Below are 16,488 nucleotides of genomic sequence, written 5' to 3' on the forward strand. Positions count from 1 at the left end.
TGCAAACATAACATCCTGATATCATTCATGATGTCACAAACAGTGTAAGCTCCAAGTCTTGGCAAAGTCTGATATAGCTAACAGTTGGACCAAGTCTACACACTGTCATGATGGATGCTCATAGCAGGTGATGAAGGGGTTTATTTGGGAGCTATATTAAGTTTTCATATGGGTGTAGTTTTGATCTGATCTGCAGATTGGTTTGTCAGCCAGTACCCATAAAAACTGAGGTCAAGGTCAATCAATACTAAAAAGCTTTGCCACTGATTCAAGACATAGCTTTGCCAATGTCATGGAACAGCCAGTGCAGGAACAGTTACCAGCCCATATTAAGAAAAGCTGGAAAGGAAAACACCTTTATGGCTATCTCCTGTCGAGGCTATTACTATTAAGAGAGTTAATATGGACAAACAGTGGGCAGCTTACAGGGAATTGCTGTGGGACACAAACTGAAATCAATGGAAAATGTAAGGAGCCATGTTACGGACTGGTTACAATATCATCAGTTACACGAAATGTTTAAATTAGATAGGAAAAAATTGGGTTTTTGGACCAAAGCTCACAATTCAAAAAATAACTTCTACAAAACAAAGAGAAACTTTTGTCTAAAATATATAATCTGTTATTAGACTGGGAAACAAAAGGCAGGCAGTAGATATAGGACACAATATATATTTTAACCTCTGGGGAAAACTCTGGAAAAGTGACTTGAAGTTTACAGCATGTTATTCTTTGAAGGAGAACTACTTGAAAATGATTGACATGGGGCATTTAACTCAGAGTAGGCTTGCTAAGATGTATAAGACTGAATCAGGTAAGTGTTGTAGATGCAAAGAGGTGGAGGGAACATTCATTCATATGTGGTGGACTTGTAAAAGGGTAAAAGAGTATTGGTAAATGATCCATAATGAATTGGAAAAAAATGTTTAAATGTACTTTCCCTCCCAAAATAGAGTCCTTTCTGTTGGGGATAATTCAGACTGAAATTCCCAGGTGTCAGAAAAGGTTATTTATGTATGCTACTACTGCGGTCCGTGTTTTGTTAGCCCGAAGATGGAAAACAAGTGAGGTCCCTACCAAAGAAAAATGGCAACGTAAGTTAAAAGACCACTGTAAACCGTTAAAAACTTTGTCAGGGATGTAAAGACACTTGTAATGTGAAATTTAAAATGGTGATTATGGTTATATAATAGATTTTGTTGTTGTTTAGTCGTTTAGTTGTGTCCGACTCTTCGTGACCCCATGGACCAGAGCACGCCAGGCACTTCTGTCTTCCACTGCCTCCCGCAGTTTGGTCAAACTCATGCTGGTAGCCTCAAGAACACTATCCAACCATCTCGTCCTCTGTCATCCCCTTCTCCTTGTGCCCTCAATCTTTCCCAACATCAGGGTCTTTTCCAGGGAGTCTTCTCTTCTCATGAGGTGGCCAAAGTATTGGAGCCTCAGCTTCATGATCAGTCCTTCCAGTGAGCACTCAGGGCTGATTTCCTTAAGAATGGATAGGTTTGATCTTCTTGCAGTCCATGGGACTCTCAAGAGTCTCCTCCAGCACCATAATTCAAAAGCATCAATTCTTCGGCGATCAGCCTTCTTTATGGTCCAGCTTTCACTTCCATACATCACTACTGGGAAAACCATGGCTTTTACTATACGGACCTTTGTTGGCAAGGTGATGTCTCTGCTTTTTACTATGTTGTCTAGGTTTGCCATCGTCTTTCTCCCAAGGAGCAGGCGTCTTTTAATTTTGTGGCTGCTGTCACCATCTGCAGTGATCATGGAGCCCAAGAAAGTAAAATCTCTCACTGCCTCCATTTCTTCCCCTTCTATTTGCCAGGAGGTGATGGGACCAGTGGCCATGATCTTTGTTTTTTTGATGTTGAGCTTCAGACCATATTTTGCACTCTCCTCTTTCACCCTCATTAAAAGGTTCTTTAATTCCTCCTCACTTTCTGCCATCAAGGTTGTGTCATCTGCATATCTGAGGTTGTTGATATTTCTTCCGGCGATCTTAATTCCGGCTAGGGATTCATCCAGCCCAGCCTTTTGCATGATGAATTCTGCATATAAGTTAAATAAGCAGGGAGACAATATACAGCCTTGTCGTACTCCTTTCCCAATCTTGAACCAATCAGTTGTTCCATATCCAGTTCTAACTGTATCTTCTTGTCCCACATAGAGATTTCTCAGGAGACAGATGAGGTGATCAGGCACTCCCATTTCTTTAAGAACTTGCCATAGTTTGCTGTGGTCGACACAGTCAAAGGCTTTTGCATAGTCAATGAAGCAGAAGTAGATGTCTTTCTGGAACTCTCTAGCTTTCTCCATAATCCAGCGCATGTTTGCAATTTGGTCTCTGGTTCCTCTGCCTCTTCTAAATCCAGATTGCACTTCTGGGAGTTCTCGGTCCACATACTGCTTGAGCCTTCCTTGTAGAATTTTAAGCATAACCTTGCTAGCGTGTGAAATGAGTGCAATTGTGCGGTAGTTGGAGCATTCTTTGGCACTGCCCTTCTTTGGGATTGGGATGTAGACTGATCTTCTCCAATCCTCTGGCCACTGCTGAGTTTTCCAAACTTGCTGGCATATTGAGTGTAGCACCTTAATGGCATCATCTTTTAAAATTTTAAATAGTTCAGCTGGAATACCGTCACTTCCACTGGCCTTGTTATTTGCAGTGCTTTCTAAGGCCCATTTGACTTCACTCTCCAGGATGTCTGGCTCAAGGTCAGCAACCACACTACCTGGGGTGTCCATATCCTTCTGGTATAATTCCTCTGTGTATTCTTGCCACCTCTTCTTGATGTCTTCTGCTTCTGTTAGGCCCTTACCACTTTTGTCCTTTATTATGGTAATCTTTGTACGAAATGTTCCTTTCATATCTCCAATTTTCTTGAACAAACTCTGGTTCTTCCCATTCTGTTGTTTTCCTCTATTTCTTTGCATTGCTCGTTTAAGAAGGCCTTCATATCTCTCCTTGCTATTCTTTGGAAATCTGCATTCAATTTCCTGTATCTTTCACTATCTCCCTCGCATTTTGCTTGCCTTCTCTCCCCCGCTATTTGTAAGGCCTCGTTGGACAGCCACTTTGCTTTCTTGCAAAGGATGGTTTTCGTTGCTGCCTCCTGTATAATGTTGCGAGCCTCCATCCATAGTTCTTCAGGCACTCTGTCCAGCAAATCTAAATCCTTAAACCTGTTCCTCATGTCTACTGTGTATTCATAAGGGATTTGGTTTAGATTGTATCTTACTGGCCCAGTGGTTTTTTCTACTTTCTTCAGTTTAAGCTTGAATTTTGCTATAAGAAGCTGATGATCTGAGCCACAGTCAGCTCCAGGTCTTGTTTTTGCTGACTGTATAGAGCTTCTCCATCTTTGGCTGCAGAGAATATAATCAATCTGATTTCGATGCTGCCCATCTGGTGATGTCCATGTGTAGAGTCGTCTCTTGTGTTGTTGGAAAAGCGTGTTTGTGATGACCAGCTTGTTCTCTTGACAGAACTCTATTAGCCTTTGCCCTGCTTCATTTTGATCTCCAAGGCCAAACTTGCCAGTTGTTCCTTTTATCTCTTGATTCCCTACTTTAGCATTCCAATCCTCTATAATGAGAAGAACATCCTTCTTTGGTGTCACTTCTATAAGGTCTTGTAAGTCTTCATAGAATTGGTCAATTTCAGTTTCTTCAGCACCAGTAGTTGGTGCATAAACTTGGATTACTGTGATGTTAAAAGGTCTGCCTTGGATTCGTATCAAGATCATTCTATCATTTTTGAGATTGTATCCCAGTACAGCTTTCGCCACTCTTTTGTTGACTATGAGGGCCACTCGATTTCTTTTACGGGTTTCTTGCCCACAGTAGTAGATATGATACTCATCCGAACTGAATTCGCCTATTCCCGTCCATTTTAGTTCACTGATGCCCAGGATGTCAATATCTATTCTTGCCATCTCATTTTTGACCACATCCAACTTACCCAGGTTCATGGTTCTTACATTCCAGGTTCCTATGCAATATTTGCAAAAAATATGCAAATAAAAAAATAAAAAAATGAGAGGCACAAATACAAGATGGGTGACACCTGGCTTGAGAGCAGTACATGTGAAAAGGATCTAGGAGTCTTGGTTGACCACAAACTTGACACGAGCCAACAGTGTGACGCGGCAGCTAAAAAAGCCAATGCAATTCTGGGCTGCATCAATAGGAGTATAGTATCTAGATCAAGGGAAGTAATAGTGCCACTGTATTCTGCTCTGGTCAAACCTCACCTGGAGTACTGTGTCCAGTTCTGGGCACCACAGTTCAAGAAGGACACTGACAAACTGGAACGTGTCCAGAGGAGGGCAACCAAAATGGTCAAAGGCCTGGAAACCATGCCTTATGAGGAACGGCTAAGGGAGCTGGGCATGTTTAGCCTGGAGAAGAGGAGGTTAAGGGGTGATATGATAGCCATGTTCAAATATATAAAAGGATGTCACATAGAGGAGGGAGAAAGGTTGTTTTCTGCTGCTCCAGAGAAGCAGACACGGAGCAATGGATCCAAACTACAAGAAAGAAGATTCCACCTAAACATTAGGAAGAACTTCCTGACAGTAAGAGCTGTTCGACAGTGGAATTTGCTGCCAAGGAGTGTGGTGGAGTCTCCTTCTTTGGAGGTCTTTAAGCAGAGGCTTGACAACCATATGTCAGGAGTGCTCTGATGGTGTTTCCTGCTTGGCAGGGGGTTGGACTCGATGGCCCTTGTGGTCTCTTCCAACTCTATGATTCTATGATTCTATGATTTTTCTTTACAGCATTGGACTTTCCTTTCGCTTCCAGGCATATCCGCAACTGAGCGTCCTTTCGGCTTTGGCCCAGCCGCTTCATCAGCTCTGGATCTACTTGTACTTGTCCTCCGCTCTTCCCCAGTAGCATGTTGGATACCTTCCGACCTGAGGGGCTCATCTTCCAGCGTCATAACTTTTATATGCCTGTTGTCTTTGTCCATGGAGTTTTCTTGGCAGGGATACTGGAGTGGCTTGCCGGTTCCTCCTCCAGGTGGATCACGTTTGGTCAAAACTCTCCACTATGACCTGTTCATCTTGGGTGCCCTCCTCGGCATAGTTCATAGCATCTCTGAGTTATTCAAGCCCCTTCCCCACGGCAAGGCAGTGATCCATGAAGGGGTATATAATAGATAGATAAGGGTAAAAGATGCAGTAAATTTAATCTTAAAGATGGAACCCATGGAGGGAGGGAGGTCTAAGGGTTTGAAAGAACTCTGTATTTTAATTTTTGAAATGGTTTTGTTTTATATGTATAATTTTTTTTCAAAAACTTAATATAAATTATTTTAAAAGGGAAAATGTTTACTGAATATACGAGAAATAATTGTGTACAGCTCAAAACGCCAGCAGAATTAAGATAAATTCAACAGTATAAATAAGGTTTTGATGGATGCAATAATGGAATACTGAATGGTATAGTTTTTGTAAAATATGCAGGGATTTCTGATATGTAAAATGAACCATGGAAAGAGAAGAACGGAAGTCATTGATATCTTAAGGATGTGAAATGAGTATTTTAAATTGTAAAACAGAATATATATATATATAGAGAGAGAGAGAGAGAGAGAGAGAGAGGAGAGCAGGAAGTATGGAGAAAGAACTTGCTTAATTCCCCATTGTTCCAAAACAAAGGTGAGCTGTTTTAGGTGAGATATTCAGGGAGAATGAGCTATAGGACTGTTATGTGTTTCTCAGATACAAATGACATAATATTGTATATACAAATAGTTTATGTTAAATATATATATACTCTATTTTTCTTGAGGAAAAAAGAAAATGAAAAGTGAGAAAAATAATTAATTCACAATGAGTTGGCAGAAATGTCGTCCGTCCCCCCCGCCCCCAAGTGCGGCTGCAAGCATTTTGCGGCTGTCTTATCTGTGTTGCTGGGCAAACCTGCATGTACCACTGGGTAGAAAAGAACTCCAGTTACAGCATTCATAGTCGGGGAGCACAGCAGAATCTGTTGGAGATGGGAGACTGATGGAATGACCCTGTGAAAGCATGGAATACTTTGTGAAGAGCTTGTCTGAGGGATGCTGGACAACTTGCAAGACTTCTGGACTGAGAGAGCTAAGGCAGCTGTAGAACTTAGCAACCGGGCTTTGCACTTGCTGTGTGGACTAAGGAAGGACTTTGTAAACTAGAACCCTCTCTGGGCTCAGAGAGTAAATCCTTGTAGCAACTGTAAATAGTGTGGATTATAGCATCTGTGTTTCTGTTTGCCAAGTAAACACCACAGTTGCTTCCTGTGGTGAGCTTAACTGCTTGACTGAATGTCTGTGGTGCCAACAGGCCATTCTGGGCAGCCAAGCCACTACCTGAAAGGGCAGCAAGACTTCTTAAATGGTGGTAGAGTGGAAAACCCTTGACTGCCTTATATTTATTAAAGGTGAGACAGGTTTTTAATGTTTTAATTAGTTTTTTTAAAGTATTGTTTTGTTGCTTTGTTGTTCATTGACTGGAGCTTCCAGGTATTTAGATTCTTGCCGTCTGCTGAAACCCCAATGTTCTCCTGTCCTTGCTACTTACTCTCTGCCTGCTCCTGCTGAAAATTCTTCAATATCTAGTGACTGACATAACCAGTGGCTAGAAGTCAAGAAAATAAAAACTTCCTTAGGTGGCAGGCTTCAACCTAGTTATAACAAGCTGTAATGAAATAAAACAGTGAAATCTTTGCATTACATTGCAATTTCAATCAGATGTAACCTAATGAGTGAGATGAGTTCCTTGGCACCAGTGAGGATCAGCTGAGCTTCAATTAATGCACTGATTCAATTAAATAAAGCTTGAAACTCAGAACGTAATCCATGCTCAACCCTTGAGATTGAGTGGGAAGAAAACTAAATAAATAGTTTGTAACTCTTGGAAAGAAAAGTAATTAATTGAATGTTAAAGGTGATTCCTTCCTACGTTGGCATTCCACAACTTTAAAGTTACATTTAGTTGCATTTGAACTAAGTATAATTGTGTTTCAGATTACACAGAAAAGAAGAAGAAACAGCAAAGATTTATGCAAGATGAGCTGATTGGCCCAATTCACACCCATCAGTTCTACAAGGGAAAATGAATTGCTGTTTCAATTACTATTGCCACTAGTTGAAAGAAGGAAAGCTGAGGCTTCACTTTTAAAATAAATATACTGATTTTGATGTTTTGAAGTAAAGCCTTTCCCTACAACTGCATAATTTTTTTAAATTTTTTTTAGGAGCAAATGCCCCAGAAAAAAATAATAATGGAAAAGGCAACCCCCCCCCCCAAATGAGGCGAGAAATACTAACAATTTTAAAGCTATTATTAAGAAGACACTTCAGCAGCTGATGGACTTTGTAAGTGGCTATTAACTTTTTGTCTCTGCTAAAAGGCTTTTTATAAAAAATGGAGGCCGAATAAAGCGAGAGAAGAGTGATGAAAGTAACATATTAGAAACTACCTAAGAAGCAATGACGAGCAATGAAGGATCATTTTGAAAAAAGCAAAGGTTAACAGACTCTCATCCTCAGGTCCTTGCTTTTAAAAATTTGAAAACATTTTAACACCCTAGCCCCTGCCCCCAACTCGCCTTGCATAGGTTTCACTTCACTCTACTATGGGTTTACCGTTAGTTCCTTGTGTAAAGGAGATTTTGGCAACTGAAGTCTGTAACAGTTGTTGATTTCAAAACACCTGGGAGCAAGGTGAGCTTACTGCAAGCCTGCATAGCTTAGAACCCAGTAACACTAGTAGCTGGTGGCACGTTATGGTGGAGATGCTAACTTCTCAGGAGGGTTGTGATGGTGCTCATTTGGGGAGGAGGAAGGCAACTGCAAGGTCAGCATGGTGCAAACACAGCATTGCAATCCATCCGGCACTCTTCCTAATGCTTTACTAGATTATTATTTTCTTTTGCAGAGAAACAGAAAGAGAACATTATGAAACCAGTGGGCACCAGTGCAGATCCAAACCAGAACCTCACTTCTGCCTCCCCACATTCTTAATGAAGGCAGGGGCTGGAAACCATTTTCCCCAGCACAGGACAGGTTAAAAGAAGGTTATCAGATATTTTTCAAAGAATCCGGGGACACCTTTTAAAAAAAAATAAAAAAGAGAAAAAAGAAGTTATTAAAAAAGTTATTTTATTTTTTTTTAAAAAAGTAATACCTTCTCTTCTGTGGTCTCCTCTGTTGCGTGGCCTTCTTCTGGGCCCTGGCCTGCTCTCTTGGAGCACTAGCTGCCATGGAGTAGGCTTGGGTCAGGCCTGGGCTCAGCCGTGTGTCCATGCTCTCCCAGTGCTCTCCTACCTCTCCTCCTCATTGGCAGTGGTGGCAGTGGCGTGGCAAGGTTGCCCCCCCTTTTTTCTCCTTCATCTTTCTCTCTCTTCCTTCTCCTCCTCCTCTCCAATGTCTCCCTGTGTCGGCTCTGGGGTTTTCCTGGCCCAGGAGCGCCACTGGGCAATCGCCGGGCACCCGGCTCAATTTGGGTCAAGGGGGGGTGTCAGCAGTTCCCCCAGTTGACGTGCCAGGTGTCCCTGGTTCCCCCTCGCCAGTGGTGGTGGCAGCGGCAGCCTCAGCAGCCCGGAGCCAGCCTGGTAGCGCAGTTGGCTCTGGCTGGCTTCAGGAGCTGCTCACTGCCATGGCGCCCGCCATTTTGCCTTGCCGGAAGTCCCCATATGATGTGTCTTGTGTCGTTGAACCAATCACGCAACATTCATACCCAACTAATAAATCTACGACACTTAAAATATTAATCCGGGTGATATATAATGAGATGAAAAAAATGTTGAAATATACATTTATTAAGAAACCAGAAGCATTTTTACTTGGCATTGTAGGTGATGATATAAACAGAAAGGATTGTAAGTTATTTTTATATGCAATGACGGCAGCAAGAATATTATTGGCACAAAATTGGAAGAAAGAAGAATTACCGACAAAAGAAGAATGGAGGACGGAATTGATGGACTATGCAGAATTAGACAAACAGGAAGAATTCGAAACCTGCGGGACCAGAGATTCTCAGAAGACTGGAGTAAATTTACAGACTATTTGAAAAGTAATTGTAATGATCAGATTACGCTAGTAGGTTTGCAAGAAGTTTTGTAAGGTGAATTATTTGAAATATTGCAAAAAAAAGACAATGAGGAGGATCGTTAGTCAAGATAATTAAAGGTAATATGAAATTAAGAAATGCATAATAAGTGATAAGAACGGAAAATCATCAGAGGTGTATACAATAAAAAATGTTGTATAAGATGAGAAGTTTTGTTGTATGAATGATAATTAATATGCTAAAAACTAATAAAAATGATTTAAAAATAAAATATAAATCCGGGGACATTAAATGAAATCCGGGGACATTCCGGGGATGGATTTTTCCTGGGGATGGATTTGTAGATCTGAGGACTGTCCCCGGGAAGTGGGGATGTCTGGTAACCATATGCTAAAAGGCAATTGAAAGTGATATGTTTGGAAAATAAAATAGTATTTTCTGCTTTGAAAGCTATTACTCTGAAGCATATAATGGCAGACATGGTGATGAATATATAAAGACAGCCTGAGAAATGTGATATTTAACCCTCATTATATACCTGCATGAATGGTGTCACTACAGAATGCAATACTTTAGTGTTTATCAAATTGAAGTGCGGTGTGTGCTCAAGGGCTGTTTTGTAAAACAAATCTTGTTATTGCTTTTCACTTGGCATCTGAATCATTGAGAAGGCTCTTCAGATCATCCTAAACATGGTATATTTCACAAACTATGAGCATCCTCCTCTATTATTTTAATTTGTATGTTGAATGCAAATCAAAGAGGTTCAATAAAAAATGAATAAAATATTACTCAAGAGGCTGGAATTTCAAATCAACACTTTAAAGCAGGGATGGTGAGTCTGCAGGCCTCCATATGTTCTTGGACTTCAACTGCCATGAGCCTTGACCAGTATGGCCAGTGATCAGGGATGCTGGGAGTTGCAGTTCGGTAACATCTGGGAGGGTCACAGGTTTCCCATCCCTGCTTTAAAAGATGCACATTTTTCATAATAACAGGGTAAAATAAGACAGGGCAACAAACAATGAATTGGACAACTTCATATTTTACTTCTTCCACCCATAACAGTAGTCGAGGGGCTGCAATTGGAAGAACTGAACAACAGGACACTGGGAGTGCTGGGAGTTTATGGAGCCCTCCCCAGTTTGTGCCTGCAACCATGAGAGATAATTCGAGCAGGATTCAGGCGTATTATACATCCTGGTGCTCTTGATATAGAACCATAGAGGGGAAGAACTGTGGAACTAGAAAGAGATCCAGTGATATAAGGTGGAGGTTTTCAGACTTTCAATTGTTTTGTGAGACCCCTCCACAAAAAAACACCCACCCTTATTCACATTTCTGTTTGACCCTTATACCCTTTAAGCACCTGGCAATCTTATCTGCATGGTGACAGGTAAAGGAGGGATTGTTAAAAGGACAACCATGTGTGAAAAGGGTGATAACCATAAAAGCTGAGGAGGCTGGGAAGAACCATACCATTTAGGGCTCATCCAGACTTAGGTCTCAGCTATACAGATGCAAATAAAACATTTAAAGTGTATTGTAAAGTGCATTATACAAATGCGACACTAGATGGCGATGGTGAGCTATGACAAATTCAATCTATTTTTCAAAACTTTTTTTTTTAAAAAAAAAGCATTTTCACCGTGTTTTTTATATGTGTCTAGATTCCACCTTACACATGTCCCACCCTTTTCCCTCTGGAAAAACCCAATCTTCACCATTGAATCAGAGCAATTGTCAACTGGGTTTTCCATGGGTTGATGGTTGCTTCGATTCAGCGCTAAAGAACAGGTTTTCCCAGGCAAAGTGGAAGTGCAAACAGAAAACCACTCGAACCCATGCTTCCCAGGCATGGGACTAGCGGAAATGAGGACAAGCCCTTAGTCACCCATTGTAAGTTTGGCAGGTTAAGGTGACACAACCGTTAAAAATAATCGCCCTTTTAAGTTTACTCATTCTTCCTGTCAACTCCTTGCAGTACTCACAATCATATTTTAAGAGTTTGGGATCCTTCCTTTAATCAGGTGATCCTAGGTGGGGCTCAGGGATGGAATATGGATTACTGGCACAGGGATGGGGCACAATACTGCACTGATCTCTCTCTCTCTCTCTCTCTCTCTCTCTCTCTCTCTCTCTCTCTCTCTCTCTTTCCTATTCTAAGGCCCAATTCTCGAAATGGAAACCCTTGTTTTTGGAGCTACAATGTTTTGCAATTAAAAACATGTTAGTCTCTGTGATGCATATATACCCCCCGCCCCATTTTTACAGTGGGAAAAACCTCTGTTCCAAGTGAGGTGAGGTGGTTATATCCACTTGTCCTTCCCCAATTACAGCCCTGTATCCTACACAGGATTCTATTAATTAAAAATTGAACCTCAGTTATCAGGCAATTATGTAAAATGCATTCATTGCCAAAGGCAATTGGGGGAGAAACGTAATTTGTGATAATGAGTCTTTCCACTTATCACCTATGATTAATAAACACAATAGAAATATCATAGGTCACTAAATAGCATCGGGGTATTTTAACAGTAGAATGACTAGCAATCTACAGGTGAGGGGGGAATGCTAAAAACTGAAACCTATTCAAGTGTCACTCCACCAGGTGAATTACAGTAATCAGTGAATTTGAATTTGGTCTTTATGTATTTGCAAGGCCTTAAAGAGGAACATCTCCTTGCGGGAAGAAAAGATTTCACACAGAGAGCAAACTCTGAACGAGGAAGGCTTAGAAGTAATCTGCAGACTGCTGATCTTTAATTGCCACACAGCGACACACAAGTGTTCATAGAAACTATAGATAATTTTGCAAATCTCTCTGTTTTCATTCTCTTCCATTGTACCATCCTTAGCAAACTACAGCTCCCATAGTTCTATGGGGGAAACCATGGCTATTTTAAAATGGTACCATAGAGCTTTAAATATATGATGTGGATGTGGACAGAATCTGTCCACCCTTTCCCCCTACTACCCCCTCTTGGGCCTCCAGATCACAGATAGATGTATGCCGATGGCACCCATCTTATCCAAGTCCCCAGTATGCAAACTATATATCTCTGTTTATATTTCTGTTCAGGCAAAGTGTGTGAGGCTGGCAGCGAAGAGAATAAGAGAATGAGCAGGGTATTTCCTCTTGCTTTGGGATGCTTGAGGAATCTGCACAGCAAAAAGTCATTTTCAGATGTTATGAATTTACACCATATGCAATTATCCATGAATCAGACTGTCTATTCCCACAAGTCCATGTGCCATTTCAAATCCTAAAATGCAGTTTCAGATATCTGTGGTTAAACTATACCTATATAATAGTGCAACAACAATAAATCGTAGAATTGTAGGCCAACAATGGTCATCTACTCCAACCTCCTGCAATGCAAGAATCTTATGCCCAACATGAGGTGTGCACCTATGACTCTGAGATTAAGAGTCTCTTGCCCTACCAGCTGAGGCTTGCCGATCAGAAGGTCGGTGGTTTGAATCCCCGCAATGGGGTGAGCTCCCATTGCTCGGTCCCTGCTCCTGCAGTTCAAAAGCACATAGTGCAAGTAGATAAATAGGTACCGCTCCGGCGGAAAGGTAAACGGCATTTCCGTGCGCTGCTCTGGTTCGCCAGAAGTGGTTTAGTCATGCTGACCACATGACCTGGAAAAACTGTCTGCAGACAAATGTTGGCTCCCTTGACCAATAAAGCGAGATGAGTGCCGCAACCCCATAGTCGTCCGCGACTGGACCTAATGATCAGGGGTCCCTTTACCTTTACGGATCTTCAAAGACAGGCCTTTGGTTACACTAGAAATTATCAGGTTAAACCCATTGAGAAAGGAGGCACACTAGCTGGTCAGGAGGAGACGAAGAGAAAGCAGGAAATGCAGAATTTTATTCAAGGGGATTCAATTTGATTCCTAAAAGGGAGGGAACAGGAGAGAAGAAAGTTAGAGAGCCAAGGAGGATGCCGGATTGAATCAAAGGAGAGATCAGGATTAAAAGATGGTGAAAATATGTGCCTATAAAAACGTGTTAATTATTGCACAAGGTTTGTGTAAATACCATGCATATTCAAATATAGGGGTATCTCCGGTTACGAACTTAATTCGTTCCGGAGGTCTGTTCTTAACCTGAAACCGTTCTTAACCTGAGGTACCACTTTAGCTAATGGGGCCTCCGCGCCGCCGGAGCATGACTTCCGCTCGCAACCTGGGGCAAAGTTCGCTACCAGGAGCATCTACCTCCGGGTGAGCAGAGCTCGTTACCTGAAGCGTTCGTAAGGAGGACGGTACGTAGCACGAGGTTCCACTGTAGATGTAATGAAAAGGAAGCGATTGGTTGATCCATACTCTGGCTGAAGGCAAGGAAGAAAGAGTGAGAAATGGCTTAATAGCATCTCAGTTGGGATTCCCCCCCCCCCATGCACTGTTGGCCTGTGAGGAGATGCTTCACCAGCCACCTTTTGACTAATGGAGATTTCAATAGCAGCTCTTGTTCTTAAGCAATGTAAAGTGGAGCTTAGTGAAGGACACTTTCCAGTATTTGTGCTCCCATAAATGCATCCTTCCAGGTGCCTTTCAGCCTTGAGCTGAAAATAAAGCATTTGCTAGTCACGTCTTTCACTTCTAGGAACAAGCGCAGAATGTTTATCACAGTGTTGACATCTGCTCATAAACTTGAGGTTACTTCTTCAGAGATGCCTGTTTTGGCTCTCTCAGTAGAGTCAGGCTGTTTGTAGTGACCACCCCATTCTCTCACTCGCACTCTTACCTGAGATTCACACATAGCTGTCAAGTGCCCTTTATTTGAAGGGACAGTCCCTTATTCCAGCACCATGTCCCGCTGCTGTCCCTTACTGATGGATGTCCCTTAAAATTTCAAAGGAAGCAGCTCCTCTCCCTCCCTCCCTGCTGGCCAGGGAGAAGGGAGGCTCCAACTGTGTTGCTTGGCTGTGTTGCTCACCCAATAAGAAGTCTAAAAACGACTAGGGGTGGAGCTTGCATGCCTTGTGTGTAGCTAGTTAATGCAAGCTGAGGGGGTTTTTGAATGCTGGACGCCATTTTGTTGCACGTACTGCTGCAAACTTTGCAGTGCAAAGCCAGGCCGGGGAGCCATCTTAAGTTGAGGCTGCATAGGCCTTGTGGTGCATGTGATTCAGATTCTATTCAGTTGAACCTCTGGTTACAAAGTTGGTTGGACATTGTTCTCGAAGCTACCAGCATGAATTTGACCAGACTGCAGGAGGACAGGAAGACTCGAGTACCTGGAACAGGTGAGGCTGCAGGTCCCTTATTTTCAAGGCTGCTGGTCCCTTATAATAATAATAATAACAATTTATTATTTATACCCCGCCCATCTGGCTGGGTTTCCCCAGCCACTCTGGGCGGCTTCCAAAAGAATATTAAAATACAATGGTACATCAAACATTAAAAGCTTCCCTAAATCTGTTGGTTACATCAAACATTAAAAGCTTCCCTAAATCTAAATCTTATTTTCAAATCTGTAAGTTGACAGCTATGGATTCACGCACCACACTGCAGACTGGCCCTGTGCTGCTCATTAGCACTTTGGTGCAAAGTCCTGGATTTTTAAAATATTTATTATGGAAAGGTTTCATAGCTAGAACAGAGGACCTTGATTCCTGGACACATATCGTTATCCTCACATATCTTTCAACAGTACAGTGGTACCTTGGTTTTGGATTACAAACACGTCAAACCCAGAAGTGCGTGCCCCAGTTTGCAAACTTTTTTTGGATTACAACCCATTTTTTGGGGATAACAATTTTGGGGGGAAGGCCCCATTGGTGAAAGTGCGCCTTGGGTTACAACCTGTTTTGGTTTACAAATGGATCTCCGGAATGGATTATGGTTGTAAACCAAGGTAAAGGTAAAGATACCCCTGACCATTAGGTCCAGTCACAGACGACTCTGGGGTTGTGCGCTCATCTGGCTCTATAGGCCGAGGGAGCCAGTGTTTGTCTGCAGACAGTTTTTCCGGGTCATGTGGCCAGCATAAGTAAGCCGCTTCTGACGAACCAGAGCAGCACACGGAAATGCCGTTTACCTCTCCGCTGGAGCGGTACCTATTTATCTACTTGCACTTCGTGCTTTTGAACTGCTAGGTGGGCAGGAGCAGGGACCAAGCAACGGGCACTCGCCCTGTTGCGGAGATTTGAACCGCGACCTTCTGACCGGCAAGCCCTAGGCTCTGTGGTTTAGACCACAGCACCACCTGAGTCCCCAAGGTACCACTGTACTAAAGAAGGGCAAACTTCTGAATGTTGCCGTGGGTTTTGCCTCACCAAAAAAATCCACCTATGGCACCCTTTTATAAAAGGAGAAGGCACGATAAGCTCAGCAAAGCACAAAGGCTGGAGTGGGCAGTACAGGAGAAAGCTGTATTTGACTAGAACTGGAGGAGTTGCTGAGTCTTCTCCCAATGACACAAGAGCAGCACACATGCTGTTAGGCAGCAAGGTGAATGCAATAAAGTTTAAGTAGCATTGGTAATGGCCGTGTAGCCCTAATAAATCCTAAGCAGACCTTCAGGTTCGTACTCTGATAATGATGTTACAACTACAGTTACGGTTTATTTATTTAACCAAGGGCAAAGTTGTTGAGTCAGAGTTTCATTTTCAAGAAAGGCCTGACAAGCCAAGTGGCAGTAATGATGCCGTACATAAGGAAGGACTTTGCAAAATCAAACAGTCATCACGTACGTCTTTAAGAAAACAAATAAACAAACCAAAACACCCTCACCTTAAGAAGGGCACTTTAGTTTTAAATTAGGATAAATTGAAGTAATGCAATGTGGAACATTAGGGCAGCCATTAAACAAGAAATGAAACAGGCCTGCACACCTTGGGCCACATTCAAGCCAGGCATTTAAAGCACTAGGAGGCCACCTTAAACAGTCATGGCTTCCCCTAAATAATTCTGGGAGCTGAGAGTTGTTAAGAGGCCCCTATTCCTCCTGCAGAACTACAGTTCCCAGAATTCCATGTGACGAGGTGTTGCTTGTTAAACCGCTCTGGGAACTGTAGCTCTGGAAATGGAATAGCAGTGTCCTAACAAGTCTCAGCACCCTTAACCAACGGCAGCACTCATAATTTTTTAGAGGGAAGGCATGACTGTTTAAAGGGATATCACAGTGAGATAATGTACGGTGTGACCATGGCATTGGTGACTCTCCAGTTGAACTGTGTGTGGTGACTCTGCCAGATGCCAGTGGCGTAGCGTGGGGGGTGCAGGGGGGGCCGGCCGCACTGGGCACAACATCGGGGGGTTAGAGTTAGGGGGCGCAAATCCACGGGTTAGGGGGCGCAAATTACTTGCCTTGCCCCGGGTGCTGACAACCCATGCTACGCCACTGCCAGATGCATGCTAGAACTCTTGTTTTCCCAGTTCTATTCCGTAGAACAGGAAAA

General features: G+C 42.5%; 1 long non-coding RNA gene across 2 annotated transcripts; it reads left to right on the plus strand.

Moving 5' to 3' along the window:
* Positions 1-22: 22 nt before the first annotated feature.
* Positions 23-8,133, plus strand: LOC310706078. Of its 2 annotated transcripts, none has more exons than XR_014525644.1 (5): positions 23-127; positions 739-814; positions 954-1,094; positions 7,019-7,369; positions 7,940-8,133. It is a non-coding gene; the product is annotated as an uncharacterized lncRNA (long non-coding RNA). The 2 variants fall into 2 exon arrangements; XR_014525645.1 differs by having other exon boundaries at positions 7,932-8,131.
* Positions 8,134-16,488: the final 8,355 nt, after the last annotated feature.

This window comes from Podarcis liolepis, assembly GCF_965112155.1.
Source record: "Podarcis liolepis genome assembly, chromosome: 4".
Lineage (NCBI taxonomy): Eukaryota > Metazoa > Chordata > Lepidosauria > Squamata > Lacertidae > Podarcis > Podarcis liolepis.